The sequence below is a fragment of the Perca fluviatilis genome, chromosome 9 (assembly GCF_010015445.1).
Source record: "Perca fluviatilis chromosome 9, GENO_Pfluv_1.0, whole genome shotgun sequence".
Lineage (NCBI taxonomy): Eukaryota > Metazoa > Chordata > Actinopteri > Perciformes > Percidae > Perca > Perca fluviatilis.
Window position 1 is genome coordinate 28218103 of NC_053120.1, and position 17323 is coordinate 28235425.

At 41.0% G+C, this 17323-nt stretch overlaps 1 protein-coding gene across 2 annotated transcripts in view; it reads left to right on the forward strand.

Moving 5' to 3' along the window:
• Positions 1–99: 99 nt before the first annotated feature.
• Positions 100–17323, forward strand: part of ddr2a (discoidin domain receptor tyrosine kinase 2a) — a 34929-nt gene continuing 17705 nt past the window's right edge. Inside the window, exons 1-2 of one of the 2 annotated variants that reach the window (XM_039810324.1) lie at positions 100–705; positions 2679–2835. The gene's annotated coding sequence lies outside the window, so the exon portion shown is untranslated. Of the gene's footprint in view, positions 706–2678; positions 2836–17323 lie in introns of those variants that run through there. The other variant, XM_039810326.1, reaches the window with a different exon arrangement.

The window sequence follows — 17323 nt, forward strand, 5'->3', positions numbered from 1 at the left end:
TTGATCCCCTCAGGGAAATTATTTAGTTGCAGTTGCTCACAGTCAAATTCAAGGTAAAATAAGAGCAAGTCAATAAGTGTATAAAGAAACCTAGCTACAGTCAGACTTAAATGATGGCTGCATTCCACTTAGGAGAGGCCCTGGTATTGTGCATGCTGACTCACTGAAATAGCTTACTGGGACACACACAGGTTATCAATCTCCGCTGTGCTTTTCCTACTATGACAAGTCAAAATGTCTGCTGTGAAAAAGGTCAATTCCTCTCTAGCAGCAAGGCGACGGACATAATGCACAAAAGACACCTCTCCACGCTTCGTACTAGCTACTCCACTGCTGGTTTTTGCAAAACGTCACCTCTGTGAGTCCGCGACTTGACGCAAGTCGGTTTTATACAGACGTTTATGCAGAGGTTTGGGTTGTGTCTAGATGGTAATCTGATATTTGCGAGATGGTTGGTGGAAGGTTAGGCATTTACCTCCAATAGGTAAGTTAGGATAGGTTGTTGTGCAGCGAGTCTCAATGGAGGTTTTCTTGGGTTAAGATCTATGCACAACCGGAAGTTAGCCCACTACAACGGTCACAGTTCTTACTAGGGCTGCACAATACATAGTTTTTTTTAATTTTTTTATCGTTATCGCGATATCAACTGCCGCAATATAGGCACACATCGCAAAAGGCTGCGACATATCGTGAAAGACACAAAATGTAAGTTATCTTTTTTTTAGTGGTGCTTTTGTATTCAGTTTAATGTTTATGTTCAATAAAATGTTGCAAATGATTTCCTTTTTGTTTTCAATTCAACAAGCAGTTTGAACTGAGTACATTTTAATATGTGTTTATGTATCGTGAGTAGTATCATCACGATATTTAACATTATCGCATATTTTCTTCATATTGTGCAGCCCTAGTTCTTACACATAAAAATGTCCGCATACACTCTTGGGCCATCCTGCAATGTTCATTTGAATGGGATTGTCTCTTCTACTACTACTACTCATTGTATTTCTATGGTAGGCACACTTGTCCTTTAAAAATAAGCATCGGTACCATACAGTCTGATCGGTAGGCTACGTTTTCTGACAAATGAACAAACAATATGTAAATGTGTGTGTATCACTTGCCTTGCATGTGTCTGCAGGCTGTTTTTTTGCATTATAGCTGCTGCTGGTATCCTAAATCAGAGTTTCCAGCACATGGCTTAAATGTTTAAGATAGGCCAGAGCATGCAACACTGCTGCAGCTAGGAGCTAGGAAATATTCTTTGTGGCTCCTTTCTGACTCATTTTCTTTCTTACTCTCCAGCTCCATAACTGCATTATGATGTGAAATAACTGCAGTATGGGTACTTTAGCAGAAAGAAAAACACTTACTCTGGCCTAGTCTTCTTATGGATCTTTTTATGGATTTAATCTACTGTGAAAGTTCCACTACAGAGATCCTCTGTTCAATGTCTAATGAGACTAGCGTACTTTGGCACGGTGCCATGTCATCTAAATGCTAAGCTAGCATGGTTCACAGTGACAGTGCAAACATGCTAATGTTTAGCAGGTACAATGCTTATCGCGTTCGCCATCTTAGTTTAGTGTGTTATCGTGACATAACAGCATCACATTTGCCTATTAGCACTAAACAAAGTGCAGGTATGCAGGCAAATTTGCACAAATTAAAATGTATGACCAGGGTTATCACAATTCATCCTGAGGGGAACATGAATGCGTACCAAATTACAGGCAATCCATCCAGCGGAGACATTTCACCAAAGTCAGAAGGCTTCATCCTCTGGGGATCTTGAATGTCTGTACGTATTTAAAATGTTAAGACAGTTAGAGATATTTTAGTCTGGACCAAAGTGGTGGACCCACAGACCAACATTGCCTTAATACTGTATGTGTAGCAGCTATTCAAATAAGCAATAAAATCCTTAAATTCCAATAAATGCCTTCTATTCATTAAACAATGCATCATAGTATGGCTTTCTTCTCTGGAAACACTTTGCACATCAGGACCCAAGAAAAGTCACAAACCTAAAGTCACAGTGTCTTTGAATGAAACCTTCGCATTTCCAAATAACCGTTTAATTTCTTTTCGTCCGGTCAAACGGTTCAGGCCACATCTGCAGCCAAACACACATTTCATGACGTCAGTAGAGGACAACCTCTCTCTGACACTTGACTCACACTTTTTATGGATCTGGTTTGACTATTAAGACTGTGACAAACTGCAGTGTTAGGGCCACTGAGTTTCATTAACAGAGTTGCTTCTTGGGTATTTCTAGCACATTTAAAGATCAGTATTTTATTCATATGATCGTCACATCTACAGTATGATTTGTTGTGTGTAAACACAGTAGCAACAAACACTTTCAGTTCTATAAATCTGTTATCTGTGATAAAATGACAGAGAAACGAGTCGAGAGGACAGCAGCACAAGCCTTACCTTGAATTAGGTTCGCTTCAGCCTCTAGCTGTCAAAAGAAAGGCTCTTTTCAGGAGGAAGAAAGCTTTCTGATTGAGCGTTGGATTCGGCCTTAATTGAAACCTTATGTGTGGCATGTGGAATTCTGGGACTTTGGCACTCTCCCAGGAATCCACAGAATGTGAAGATTTTTTTTTCTGCTTCACCCTTTTTTTTTTTTTTTTTTTTCTCTCTCCTCTCCCTCTCTTTTTTCCTATGTGCAGGGGTGTCTTACATCAGCCCAGAGAGCCCTGGTGAAGGACTGACAGCGAGCGAGAGAAAGAAGGGCTCAGATTGTAAAGTCCGGCCGTCTTGACTCTCACTGGAATAATCTAAAACCATCTCTGAACAAATGGTCTGAAAGGCTGAGACATCTTAGAAGTAAGTCATTCTTTTCTTTGACACTTTTTAGCATAACTCTTTCCTGTTTTATATCATCGATTGGACTGTAAAGTCATAAGGCTTCAAACTCTGACTACCTTTCTCTGAGCCTGTGAGAGTACCTTAAAGTTCCCTTGAAATATTTCATAGTGGGAGCCTTAGCTGCATGTTTGAACTGCATGTCCCTTTTGTGTGAAGTAGCTGCTGTTTGCATGGCAGACTAGAAGAGTGGACAGCAGAGCGGAGCAGAGCGATGCCAGATTCAAACTCCTCTTTGCTCCGCTGCAGATCCAGCTGTTGCAAACTGAAGCCATTATTTGCCGTTTTACTTTTCTGTGGTTGGATGAAATTGAGGCTCATTCCTTCATTTAAACACCTTCTCAATTTAAATAATAATCAGGGTTGAAGAAAAGAATACGAATGTCATGCAAAACTCCAGCAAAAGCTTATGTCTTTAACCTTTGAACAATATCTTTTTATTCTATAGATGCATTAACATTCAGCGCCTTCCTTACCAATTTCATATAACAGACATGTTAACGATTCAAGCGTCATTCTGTCTGGAGATGGGAGTGTTTACTGCATCACATGTCTATCTATTGTGCAGAATGACACAAGCTTTTTTTTCTTTTTACAGGCGACAGAAGAAGTGTAACTAATGTGAAAATGATGTGACTCTTATTTGAATGCCTTGCATCAAGCTAACACACATTTTTGTTTGCTTTATTGTGGCAGGGTAGTCTGGGGTATGTTTTGGAAAAGTTAAACAACTGACTCGCTTATTGTTTGCTGTGGTCAGCTGATGATATGTTGTATACTCAAGTTACAGCTTTGAAACAGATTTTTGTCCCTGTGTTACATGTCGTGCTTTTGTGTGTCATGGGGGTGGTGTGTATGTCCTTCAGTGTTAGGTGTTACGTAGGTGGTATGTGTAGGGGGTCCTCCTGTGGTATGTGGCCAATAGGTGTTCCACACAGAGGCCTCTTTTCTACCTTGTTGAAGTTATTTGGTACGTCAACTCGACACAGAAGAGTTGTGTCAATAGTTAAGGATATGTAGGAGCTCACAGCTCTGACATTTGAACGGTCAGTGACAGACTCAGGAGAGGTAGTCAGTCTGATCAATGGAGGCATTGTTAAAGAGAGGTCAAGCTGATGCTCAGCATCAGGTGGCTGTGTGTGTGTGTGTGTGTGTGTGTGTGTGTGTGTGTGTGTGTGTGTGTGTGTGTGTGTGTGTGTGGTTGTGTGCGTGTGTGTGTGCGTGTGTGTGTGTGCGTGTGTGTGTGTGTGTGTGTGTGTGTGTGTGTGCAGGGTTTCCCCCAGTCACAGACTGATGGCATTGATGTAGAACCCAACAGTTTCTGTGATGACAGAATCATGGATGGAATCGTGAAATTGAGAATTTGAAAAAGCTATAAGACAGACTCCAAAGGGCCCAACATTAAGTCAGAGCTCAAAGCTAACTGGAGATTTGAAAATATAACTACATCTAAGTTTCCAACTGTTTTTAAAATGTCCTAAAATACATTTAAAAAAACAATTCCCAGTGGCTTAGGTCTGGTGGGGGGCAACTTAGGCCCGGTGGGCCACCAGGCTTGCAATACACTGGGGGAAACACTGGTGTGTGTGTGTGTGTGTGTGTGTGTGTGTGTGTGTGTGTGTGTGTGTGTGTGTGTGTGTGTGTGTGTGTGTGTGTGTGTGTGTGTGTGTGACTAGGGTATCTGGACACATGGCTGCTTCTTGTTTTTGTTAATGTTGTTGTCGGCCTTAGTGTCTTCATACTGTAACATGAGTAGAACTGATTTTCTGTCTGATTAGTCAATTGCAAAAAAAAAATTTCAGATTAATTGTATGTGATTTAACATGCAAAAATCCAGCTGCTCCAATATAATTATTTACTCCTTTGCTCAATTTTACACCATTGTAATCAAATACAAATGGATTTTGTCTTTAGATAGAATAGACTTTGTGCTCTGGTAACTTGCAATTATTTAGTAGTTTAGACTGAATTGTCTATTGATTAACATACATTACAGTACTGTGTGATTATTAGTTGCTAGCTGGCAGGTAGGGTGTTTATTTTTGTTTTGAGTTTGAAAAAGAATCAAGCTTCAAATGTACAGACTATATGGAACTGCAAATGAGTCTTTAACAACTTTTTAAAGAGAAACTCTTCCTAAAAATGCTTAAACACCGTTAAAACTCTTTTTTTGAATGTGCTTTAGACAAGTCACACAATTGACATGCCATATCAGCATATTTTCTTCATCTACAATATTGTGTAAGATGTCTCTATCAAGCAATAGTAAATCAGAATCATAGAAATGTTTAATATAATTATGTTCATATTCAGATAGAAATCCACAGTTGGTTAAATGCAGCACAAGGCCATGATCTATTGTGATTTCAATGAGGACTGTAACTTATTTTTTCTCATTTTGTTGCTCTTCTTCCACTATCAGTTCTCTCTTCACCCAAGTGCAGGCTTTCTTTCTGTGTAGTGCCAAATCCTGGGGAACAAAGAAATAATGGAAGCGCAAGTAGACAAAGCAAGCTGGGGGAAAACAACAAGTGAAATTACAGAACTTGACCACAAATTAAGTTTGGGAACGCACTGATCCCTGCAGATTGACGGTGTGTAACAGCATAAGAGAATTTGGGCGTGGAGTTTTCCTTGAAGGCGTATTTGTTGTGTGCTCTCTTGGCTGGACGCATAAATAGGAAACAATCTTTATCAGGGTAAATAAGCTCTTTGTCAAAGTCGAAGGAAGGACTTATTGCTTATGACAGGGAAATATATGAAATGCCTGTGGTGGATGTCAGAGGGGAGTGGATAATGTATTCACATTCAGTGTTTTTTTATTTGTCCAGACAGTTGGAAAACAGAGCGGGAGACAACGTTGAACGTGGATTTGATCCCACGCCATCACTCCATTATCTAGCTGTAATTTGATATTACACACACACACACACACACACACACACACACACACACACACACACACACACACACACACACACACACACACACACACACACACACACTCAGGGATGGATAGAATGAGAGAAAGAGTATAGAATATATAGGAACCACATTAGGAGTGTGTTACTGCATCTTTCTGACATGTCATTTCAATTAGCAACCCTTCTCTCCAGAGTTTGGAAGCTGACTGACATCCTCACATACAGACCCTAATCACACACCACAGCAAAGGCTGTAATTTCAACCCCACATTCAAAACACTGCACTGCAAGCACCCGGTGCTTACTTAGCTTAGCTGTAACTCAACGCAGACGTTGTTTGATTGGAAGTGTTTTCAAATCAATGCCTCTGGCAAGAGAAAACCAGCTGTGCACTCGCTAGCTGAGGTGCGTGCTTGTAATTTGGTATAAATAGTGGCATTTCAGGGAACATCATACTTTAAATACCGCGCTGTTGACTTTGCATCCCGCACGTGCTTGAACTTCGACCCTGCCCAAACCAGCACCCCACTCATCGCCTACCATTTAAGGGGGATTAGGTTACTCGTAGCCTAAAGCAGACTGCATTTGTCCCTCCTATTTCTGAGCTTTAATTACTTGTTTGTCTCTGACTTGAGTTCTGCGTCCAAAATCCAGAGATGACATGGTGATTTAGCTCTAGTGACGGCAAATATGAAAACAAATTACATTTCTTCCACTGTGGAATAATTAATGAAGTTAATATGAGGTTGCTGCTTTGATCCAGACTACAGAGAAGGCCGCTCCAATCACGAAAACCAAATAATTGTAGAGGAGCTAGAAGATAGATGCACATACACATTAACACAGTGCCTAAAAATCTCCTCTGTTTGCACATGTGGCTTCAGTCATTCCCCCCTCTCTCTCTCCTATTTACGAGTGGCAGTCTCTTTTTGTTTGTCTCTCTACCTTGCTGTCCTCCCCCCTTCCCCTCCCTTCTGTAATTACAAGCTGTCAGGGAAGATCTGCGGTAATATTTTAACATCAAAAGGACCTTATAACGTGCTGCAGGCTGCCACTGTGAACAAATGACAGCCTGGGCAGTGAATGTGTTGTCACTGCTGACGAATCAGGCTGTACGGGCAACTGAGGCCTTTTTATAGAACCGTTACTATCTACTATCATATTGTTTTTTTTATTTGAATGTCTATAAAGTGGATCTATGTTTTATCAGTGGTGAAACATGACGTACGGTACTTTAGTACAATTTTGAGATGCTAATATCTAAAATATTAAACCATTGATTCCCATCCTTTTTGGCCCGTGACTCTTAATAAAAAAGCATTATCACGTTGTAGATGTCTGTACGTTGTTCGCAGTTCCACCAAAGACGCTAAACTTCTCTGATAGCTTAATTTCAATGACTGTTCAGATTACATACAATGTTTTTTTAAAGATTATATTTTTTGGGGGGCTTTTCCCTTTATTATAGTGACAGTTGATAGGCATGAAAGGGGGAGAGAGATGGGAGATGACACCCAGCAAAGGGCCGCAGGTAGGATTCGAACCCGGGCTGCTGCAGGACTCAGTCAACATGGGGCAAATACTGGGTGAGCTACAGGCTGCCTCGAGATTATACAATATTTACACAAAAAAAGAAAAGATTAGAGAAAAGTCCAAAATCGGAACACAAATGTGTGTAGCAGGAATGTTTTCTTTCTCTTTCCAACTCCATTAATTATCTCACGATCAGTCAGATTTATATTGTGAGCTTTTTAAGGGGGGCCGGACCCTTAGTTTGGGAACCACTGGACTAAAATACTTTAAAACTAGCTTCACCTCAACCAGCTACAACAGTAAGATACTACTTACACATTTAGCTGACAATAGTTTTGTACTGCAGAATAGAGCAGTGCACATTAGTATAGAATATGATATTGTCCTTAACAAAGCTAAAGCTCTTTCACTCTGTTTGAAAAGTGGTGAATGCACATTGTAATGGGGTGCTGGTATTCTTTGAGTCATTATATGCATAGTTTAAGAATACAGGTGTATTTTCTTCTGTTGAAATTGGGGAAAGAACTTCTCATCTTAGCTGAATGCACAAATGCTCTTGATTTAAGCAGCATGCAGGGGATGGACTTCTGCTTTAATGGGGGAAATGGAAAAAAAGAGGTTCTTGGCACGGACCGGTGTTTTTCCAATCTGACAGTGTAGCTGTAAAGTTCCGGGCCTGGATATTCAATCAAAATGGATTTCCAGTCAAAGATTTTACTCCTTACACAACCCTTGTCGTTGCACGGTATTCAACAGTTATCAGTCTTTGTTGAAATGTTTGGTAGATTTAGCAAGAAGATAAAATACAGCCTCTCCTGCAGTTTCTCACTTTGCTTTCTCCCTTGTGGCCACTAAGCATCAGCTGGTAGCCTTTACGAGTACCTGCACACCGGTGTGAACAGTTCATGTCCTCAGGCAATTATAGGTTCCTAATGGCACCATCAGTGAGGAGCTTACAGCAGCTAGGTGGTATGCAGGCAGGTGTGCTCCTGCCAGAGACTGTCGAAACTCAACGAAAGCAGTTACAGTGTTCAAGACAAACCTCCAACCTTAACCTCTTCTTCGTTACAAGATTCACCAGATGGATCCAAAGCCCTGCAGCTCCGCCTGTGAAGCAGTACACGACCTTTGCTTTTCAGCTTTTGGTTTCATGTTACTGTAAAACCATTGCTTACGCAGCAGATCGTTGTTTTTATCCACTCTAACATGGAGCAATGCTCAAGATCTGCCTTGTATATCATTACATGTGCATATGTGGTGTAAGATATCCTACAATTTTGCGTGTAGACGGGAACATTTCTCCACAGGTGTCGCATCTTACCCAGACAATAGAGGATTGTTTCTTTACCAGTCAAGAATGTAATTTGTGTGTGTGTGTGTGTCTGTGCGTGTGCGCGTGTGTGTAGGCCCGCATGCACGTGCATGTGCCTCATTCTGAGATTTTACTGCAGTGTGTTTACATGGCTCCACCTGGGTCTGATCGGGAAATGTGATTCGGATTTCATGCATTCCCATAAAAATAAAATATCTGTGATGCTATGTTACAGCCTTCAGGGAGAAACAAGACGATATAATAGAAAGCACATGTGGATGGTTACGGTGCGCAGCACGTGGGCACACTGTATAGCAATCAGGCCCCAGCACCAACAGGGCACATAAACACACATACGCACCCTTATACTGTATATGCAATTTATAGCTCTGAAGCCTAGGCATGGTGTCTGGGTTCAGGAAGGAGATCTGAACTGAATAAGTAAATAGTTGTTGAGATTATTTAACTTTTTGCAAATAACACCTGCCTTGTCTTTAGCAGCTCATATACGCAACATGTTTGCCATTGTTTATTGGTTATTTAACAGGGACAATACATTGTTTTTGTCATTTTTGGGCCCAAAGCTTTCCCATTTACAACTGAACCGGGGATGTTGTGGTTATATGGTATGGGTGTTTACCACCAGGCCCACGCGATACATTTATGGCACCAGATTGAGCTAGAAGCTGACTTTTATCTGTGGTCCCTTTTTGAGAAAGTTTATACCATCACAGCATCCAACAAATTTTACAAAAAGTTGGGAATTGTCAAGTAGTTATTAGTACATGTAGTACAAGTACATGAGTTGTGAAAAAGCAAGAATTCAAAATCCACAAGATGTTTCATTAAACTTGTCACATTGTTATTCGAATTATGTGAAAGTATTGTAATTACATTCCCCATTTAAAGTCCTACAGTTTAACAGACATGATGACCTGCGTTTGAGCATCGTGATTATGAATGAGGAGATGTAATCTTCTAGCCTCCGCCTCTCAGGCAATCCTGGGTGGCTTTCAGTTGTTTTTGACCCTCTTAGCCTCCACTGGTTGCTCACTCTTCTGCGGAGGCTCATGTGAAGCCCCAAGTGTTGATGCTGCTCTGTGTGTGTGTGTGTGTGTGTGTGTGTGTGTGTGTGTGTGTGTGTGTGTGTGTGTGTGTGTGTGTGTAGAGACAGAGGCAGGGAACAGATCCAGGTAAACCGTGCGTGTTGACTTTACAGACTTTCCCAGGGTGCAGGGCCTGGTGGTACACCAATGTTACTCTGTATGCTGGGCTTGACCCTCCAAAAATAAATCTGATTTATTTATACAAACAAGAAAGCCTGGGAAACCAAAATAAAAACCGCCAGAGGACATGGCAGCGAGCTCTTACTGAATGCAGGAGAGTGTTCCTGGGGTTGCAAGATGAGGAAGAGGTGGAGGTGTGTGAAGTTGCAATAATGGTTATTTATGACCTGAGTAACATTTCAAAATCTCATCTGTGACTCTGCAATGCATATAATTAGTTTTTCTGATTCAAACAGTAGAGTACAGTATCCTGGTTGAGCTCTGTGGGCTCATGGGTTTCTGAGGAGTGTATCTGTCCTTCACCACTTCCTGAACTAGCCAAGAGGGAGCTGTTATTTACAGGGGAACAGAAGTAGAAATTCAAGTCCATAGTCACTTTAGTAAAGTTCTGCTTCAAGTTGACACAATAATCTCTGCTTGCTGCTTATCAAAATTTGGTGTTTATAATGTATGAGCTCATAGCTTTGATACAGATATCGACAACGTTGATATCTGTTGTGGACTAGCCAGATCCTCCTCCGCAGCGCTGTGGAGGAAGGTCTGGCAATGCGAGACTATGTTTATAATAACCTGTCTGAGTAATACTGTCCAGTCTGAATGGAGCTGTGATGGAGCACTTTAGCCTAACATATCTTTGAATACATCTACAGACAGATATTAGTCTAAGTGAGCAACTGACATGTTAGATATTGTGTTTACCTTGGAATTACATTCAGCAACATTTACTTCATACGGATCCTCTGGGAGAATAGTACTATAAACAGCTGTTGTACTATAACATACTTAGTTATGAAAAGATTTTGAGAGATAGAACTGTTGGTTATGTATTTTTATTTATTTTGTCTCTAAAAGATTGACATTGCATGTATTTTTTTAAATGTACCCACATTTGCAGCCCATTTAAGCTTATATTGTGTTTCTGTTTACCAAGTACAAAGGACAGATTACTCATAGTGCCCACAACCTTCCCTGGGCACAGGAGATATGTTTGTACATTTAATACTTGAACATTAGAGAATTGTTGCCGATATAATGTGAAATAAATAGAAAAATATGATCTGGGTCTTTGGCCTTTGGATACTCATTTTATAACGTGTCAATGGTTTGTAATGACAGTATATGGATATGTATAAAATCAGAGTGAGGGGCCCTCTAAAGACGCTGTGCTCACAGGCCTCCTCATTCCACATCATGGTTACAAATATCTTTTTTAACTGAGGGACAGTAAAGTCTATTATTTTATGTCCCTCAGTGAAATATGTAGGGATATATGAAGCCAACTTTCCTTTATGAGTTATTGCCTTGACATTTATAACATATAGTCTGAAGGTACAGCACAGTAAAGGTGATGTGAAACTCGTCTCTGTCCTCTACAGAAACAAGTGGTGAAGTCATATTTTTTTCTTTTCCCATTCTGCTGTGTCTTCTCATCTTCTTACTTTGTTCTATATGCATTTGGATCTGCTCTCACAGAACGTGTAATAATTTAATTTGATGAGAAAATGCTCCTTTGGACTTTTGAAATGGGTCAAACGTGCGTCTCTACTTTAAAGGACCATGTTTTGATTACTTTATACACTTTCAGCCTAAGTTTATTTTTTGTTCCTTTTCTGAAAGCTTTTCGAAGTGTCAGTGGACCTGACTTTGGTTTATTTAGATAAATGTGACCCTGGAATGAGCCGTGCTGTGGTATAGACTTTCATGAAGGTTAGCTGTATGACAGATATGAGATCAGAGTCAGTTTTTTTTTAACGTCAGGCTGAATTTAGAACTTGACTGAAGAAGAGTCTGCAGAGCCTCTGTGAGGCTGTACTTATGTACTTTGAGCTAAATGCTAATGTCGGCAGCTAACATGCTCACAATAACAATGCTTACATGCTGATGTTTAGCTAGTAGGCTATAATGTTTACTATGCTCACTATTTTAGTTCTGACGAACAAAGAACCTTCAACAGTACTCTTTTGATGCCAAAAATCCCTCTTTAGACACGTCAGACCAGGGATGGCTTTTTTTAAAGATAATTTTTTGGGCATTTTAGGCCTTTAATTGACAGGACAGCTGAAGACAGGAAAGGGGAGAGAGAGAGGGGGAATGACATGCAACAAATGGCAATGGGTCGGAATCGAGCCCATGGCCGCTGCGGTAAGGACTGAGCCTTTGTACATGCGGCACACCCTCCTCCAGTTGAGCTAGCAGGGCAACCCAGGGATGCCTTTTTAATGTGTTTTGCAAAATGTGGTGCACAAATACAACTATCAAGAGAAACCTATTCATATGTATTCTCTCTGTAATATCCAATGGCCAGGAAGACAGGTAATACTTAGTCTGAGTACAAACCTAAGATCCTTGTAGGTCTCTGGGCCTCACTTTGAGACAAAACTCACTCCTTACACTTAATCCTGCATTACTGTGTTAGTAGTCTCGCATTGCCAGACCTTCCTCCACAGCGCTGTGGAGGAAGGTCTGGAATTTTCTGCACCTGAACAATCCCGGAAATGAAACGTCGTCGATATAGACTACTGTGGTAGGGTTTGTGGACAGGTATCTATACCTATACATGCCTCCGCCATGTTTTGAAAGCCCCCTAGCTAAAGCCCAGAATGGCATCTTTACCCCCCTTTTATAAACTACACTTCTCCCCCATCTTACCCCTCCTTACCTCCTCCTATTTCCCCCTTCGACTCTCCTGCTACCAGTTTATGTTCGACGGCCTGCATCGCTTTGTTAGTTAGCTGCCTGTGACAAACCGTTGAGCTCAAATCTCATCAAAAAAGTAGGTGGACCCAGTTTACCTGGGCGCCATGGTTACAGAAGAGAGCAGACTTTACCTCAGACCAGTGATATGCAAACCAAACTTTGCCTGGTAATGTCTGCTTGTCGTTACTGAATGAATTGTTTAATCAGCAGTAAAGTACCAGTACATGGATGGATTTTTTCTTTTCTTGGGAAAATAAACTCTGAAGCATTACTTCAGCATCACTGGCCCACAGAATGTAATCCTGCATGCTTAATAACAAGGGCCCAGAGGTTGAACCTATACTGTATATCCCTCTTTTCTCTGCTCCTACATGCAGGTGGGGAAGGCGTCTGCATGTGACCTAGATCTCCTGTCTTTTTCCTGCTCCATCTCTCAGGAGATATGAGAATAAATTCACCTCTGAAGGGTTTATGCAGCTGGTCCTCGTTGCGGTCCTCTGTCTCCAATCCCACCAGCTCTCTTTTACCATTACTTCTTGAGTTTTCAGTTCTGAAAAATCTGTGTTACTTGCAAGGTGTAGCTGTGGAAATTAATTTTAAAGAGCAACGCCCACTTTTCAAACATACATTTGCACCTACTATGAAATGATACAACTTCCGTGTGGAAAAACTCAAGTTTAACGACAGGAAGAGCATAATAAATACAATTATATGGTCACTTTTGAAATGTAAACATAGTAAATTGAAATTGAAATCTTCAGATGATTTGACAATGGCTTTATATGCTTATTACAGTTTTTCCCTTAAACGTTAGAAATATGTCTTCGAAAGTGAAAAGGAAAAACTCCTGCAGCAGACGCAGTGTTGTAGTACTCAAGATCGGTCTTGGTCTTAAAGTGCTCATATTATGAAAAATACACTTTTTCTGGGATTTGGGGCGTTATTTGTGTCTCTGGTGCGTCCACACACATACAAACTTTGAAAAAAATCCATCCATGCTGTTCTGAGTGAGATATGGTTTCTGAATGTGTCCTGCCTTCAGTCTCAGGGTGAGCTGTTCAAAATCGGCCCGGCTTGTGACGTCACAATCCGAAACGAGCTGGCTAACCACAACTGTTAGCTCGTAGCGTTAGCATGCTAACGCATATGCTAACGCATATGCTAACGCTAGTATGCTACCTCGTTCTCAATATTAAAGCACTGCTACAACACACACACGTTCACCATAATCTCCAAAAGAACTACTTACATGTGCGCCCTCATTTAGAAGTCTCCCAGCTAATCCTGCCTTGTAACTGACCGAAGTTGGAGAAACAGCCTTTCTTTTACTGTCTCTAGAGTTAGCTAGCTCACACGATCTACATCTGAGCTACTGCACATGTGCGAGTGCAATCAAAGATAGTACAGAAGAAAAGAGGTCTCACTCTGTAGCTAAAACAGAAACCAGGTGAAAAGAGGATCTGCAGCAGTGAGAAATTAAACCATGTAAACCTATTCTGGTACAACCTTAAAATACAGTTATGAACCTGAAAATGAGCATAATATGGGCGCTTTAAGACCGACCTCAAAATCACTTTTTTCTTTGAAGGTCTTGTCTTGGATTCGACCGCATTTTTTACTCGGTCTTGTCTCGGTCTCGGCTAAAGAGGACTCTGGATTTTATTTCAAGACCGATCAAGACCACAACTGCAGAGATATCACCAAATTGCCTCTGCATTGTCTAATTTGATGTGTTAACATCATTACTGTGATCGGATGTAAAACTTCCTGCTTCAAATGCAACCAATAACTAGACTAATTTCTAATTAGAAATGTGTTACTGTTAACCCCCTCTCCCCGCTCCCTTAACATGCCCAAGAAAGGGAATGCGGGAGCAGGGGTGTCGGACTGGGGGATGGAAATGGGACTGAGTACCCAGGGCCCTCGTGTGAGGAGGGACCAAAAAGATGCTAGAATGAATAGCTGTGGATGCAAGGAGGGGCCCATAGAGAATGCCTTTCTACAGGGCCCAGAATTTTGTGCTACGCCCCTGTGCGGGAGACAGGAGAAGCTCTGGCTGTCTGGCACTGGTCTGGTCTGGTCTTGGTCTTGAGTCGGTCTCGACTTGCCTTGGTCTTGGTCTTGTCTTGGCCTCAACCCCTCAAAGTCTCAGTCTTGACTTGGTTTCGATACAGTCTGGTCACACTGGTAGACACTTTTTGAAACAGAGATAGGACATAAATACGTTTTTCCTGCTGTGTTCCTGTAAACCGAGAATGGAGAGAAGTTTCCAGAACTGTGAACCTGTGCCTGTTCTGCGCTGCTGACTGATCTGACATTACTATAACCAAGGCCAGTGGTGGAATAACAGCTGTTCACTTCACACAGGTGAGAGTACAGCTGGATCCACAGGAGGCAATAGCAATACAACTGATACACAGGAAATCCATTTTCACATTTAAACAATCACTAAACCATGAGTATCTAGAAAGTTCACTGTACACTTACTTACTCAACATACACTCCAAGTATAAGAATATTAACAACGGCTTGGATCTCGTATTTGCAGCTTTAACTCTGAAGAAAAAACAAAGAACAGTGAGAAGCGTTCTTTTTGAAGCATTTGAAGGTTAAAGCCTATCATAGGCTTTTAAATTGATAAAAGCATTTTTCCTAGGCAGTCACAGTTCTTAGTGCAAGTTGCTGCAGTATTGATGCCAAATTAATTGATATAGGTATTGTGTGTGTGGTACAGCAGCCAAAGCAGGGATTGTTTTTGAAGAATCTACCAAGTGGATGTATTCATGTATTGGGACGATACTCCTCATCTACGGTGTACCACTTGGAGCAAAAAAAATTATTGATTTGGCTTGAGATTCAGCCTCTTAGGCTCAGCTGTACTGCATGTTGTCAGATTTGGTCTAAACTGTTTTAGAGTTTGTCAAGCTTGGATTCATTTTCAATTCAATTTTATTTATAGTATCAAATCATAACAGGAGTTATCTCAAGACACTTTACAGATAGAGTAGGTCTAGACCACACTATATAATATACAAAGACCCAACAATTCCAGTAATTCCCCCAAGAGCAAGCTTTTTAGTGTGACAGTGGCGAGGAAAAACTCCCTTTTAGGAAGAAACCTCGGGTGGTGAGAAAAACTTCCTTTAAGGGAGAAACCTCGGACAGACCCAGGCTCTTGGTAGGCGGTGTCTGACAGTGCCGGTTGGGGGTGTAATGATCAGTGGCAATAATAGTCAAAATAAAGATAATGGAACAGTGACTAGAAATAGTAGTTGTAGTAGTTCATGGCATAGCAGGGCACTGCAGGGCGTTACAGGACGTAGCAGGGCACAGCAGAGCGTAGCAGGGTGTAACAGGGCATAGCATGGCGACAGCTGCAACCATGATTTAGGTGCCACCCTAATCCAAGGAAACATGCTGGGCGATTAGCAGATTAACATCGGTCAGCTTCTGCTATCATTTGTAAAGCTCAGCTGTGCTTTGAGATGAAGGCTAACTTTACCACGTTAACATGTAAATATGCTAACAAAAGTTCAATTGCATATTATGTCATTGATCTCAAAGTGAAGCTGAGGCTGACAGGAGTTTGATCATTAGAGATATTGTAACTTCTCATGAACTAATGTATTGGAGAAGTAGACATTTTTTACCTGTTGATAAAAAGTCAAGAGAATTCATCCTCTCGGGACCTATGCTACATTTATGACAATCAATCCATTGTATTTTAATCTGGACTAAAAATGTTAAAGACTGAGAGACTGAGCAGTAATGCAAAATGTATGTGATTTGCAGTAAATGGGCTAAAACATGCAAACACACCATTATGGTCCTTTGAGAACCAAAGGTCAGTTCTCCTCCCTGATACAGCACAAGCAGTCTTTACATAAATGTTCTCCAGCACATGGTAAACACACTTTTTGACTTCCAAATGCACACAAGCCATCAGGTGTTTATGTTTCATTAGCTATGAAAAGCCAAAAGGAGTTAAGCTTAGTAAAGGCGTCTCAGTGGGAAGTGGCTGTAATCTGAAGCTGCAGGAAATGGAAGTAAGAAAAGCAATAAAATTATGCGTTAAGGCACAATGAAAAGAGGCAAGTCAGACCTTAATTAGTGCGACAAAATTCAGGTGGACCATCAACGTTGGTCGCATGAGATTAGTTTGAAGTAGTTTTACTACAGAATTACTTTGAAGGTCGGCTTGAGCGTTTAGCTTTTGATTGAAGAGACTTTGGAGAATCGATTTGAATCCATAGCGCCTGTCTATGGGAAAGAAAAACCATAAATATCAATCTATTGATATTTCCAAATACACATGTCCAGTCATTGTAGCCAGGAAATGTGGAAAGCTGAGGAAATTGTTCTTCAATATCACGTATCTTTACAAAATCAAGCCTGCTGGTTAAAAATAGAGTACATTTTGGCATGAGCTCAAAATCAACAGGCCTGGATTTGTTTCCCATAATGATATGTATGTGAACCTGCTGCTCATATCTGCCAGAGGTTAATTTGGACAGAGGTGAACTGGAGCGTTAGCAGACAAAGTGTCTGCTGGTGGAGACCTGTTGAACATAAGCAACAAGAGATAAGCATAGAGATGATATTTTTGGAATAATACTCTACAGTCACTGACTGCAGATTGAACAGTATGTATGAAAGCCTGTACTGTAGTTCAGTCATGTCCCATTGACCGGAGCACT